The sequence below is a fragment of the Triticum aestivum genome, chromosome 6D, assembly GCF_018294505.1.
Source record: "Triticum aestivum cultivar Chinese Spring chromosome 6D, IWGSC CS RefSeq v2.1, whole genome shotgun sequence".
In the NCBI taxonomy this organism is placed as follows: Eukaryota; Viridiplantae; Streptophyta; class Magnoliopsida; order Poales; family Poaceae; genus Triticum; species Triticum aestivum.
In genome coordinates, this window is record NC_057811.1 from 89,814,217 (window position 1) to 89,815,217 (window position 1,001).

Below are 1,001 nucleotides of genomic sequence, written 5' to 3' on the forward strand. Positions count from 1 at the left end.
CACAAAAGCCGCCGCTCCTTAGCCGCCGGTCGGTGGCCCAGCGCACTAAGTTGAGGAGGAGGAGGTCGTACGTTGATGCATGCATCTTTCTTCTTGCCTTCTGTAACCACCACTGCGATCGCATCATCATCATGGCCTTAATTCTTATTGTGCTGTTGCATTCTCGTTCCAGTCAATACCGACATGTGCGATCCCTTTGCTTAATTATATGCATCACTGTAACTAGTACTCCATCCGTCAATTTATAAGTTGTGCTTACCTTTTCCATCAACTTCGTGCAATGCGCGGGCATCTTGCTAGAAACACTAGAACATGTCGGACCGCGTGTGACCAAACCGACGATGCGCCAACCTAGCTACTACGTACCCTGCTTATGTGGCGGAAAAAGCCTCGCCCTAGCGTTTCCAATCGTTATTTCTATCTATCGATCGTGCCAAGGAGCAGAACCAGATTGTTACAATTTATACATGTTTCTCTACTCCTAGTCTCCTACTCCAATAAAAGACTCAGTTGGTGATGGTGGTGTGTCTGCCATCCGTCGTTTCTGACCATTAGATCTGCATCTAATGGCTGTGAGGTAAGTTGTGGCATTTTTGCAACAATAGCCCACTTCTCTACTCCAATTTGCAGAAAACCCCTTATTATCTTGAAAGCAATCACATCCCTCCCTCACCTCATCAAAACAGCCTGAGAAATATATTTTGAGTAAAAAGTACTCCTTCCGTTCCTAAATATTTGTCTTTCTAGAGATTTCAATAAGTGACTACATACGGAGCAAAATGAGTGAATCTACACTTCAAAATATGTCTATATAATCCGTATGTGATAGTCCATTTGAAATCTCTAAAAAAGACAAATATTTAGGAACGGAGGAAGTAATATATTAGGAGTATATCAAAACAAGAGTGATTTCTTTCAAGTTTGTGAACAAGTACTACCATTCTACTACTTTGGATCCGTTGCAACGCACGGGCACATTGCTAGTAAAAGGAAAAGGCATG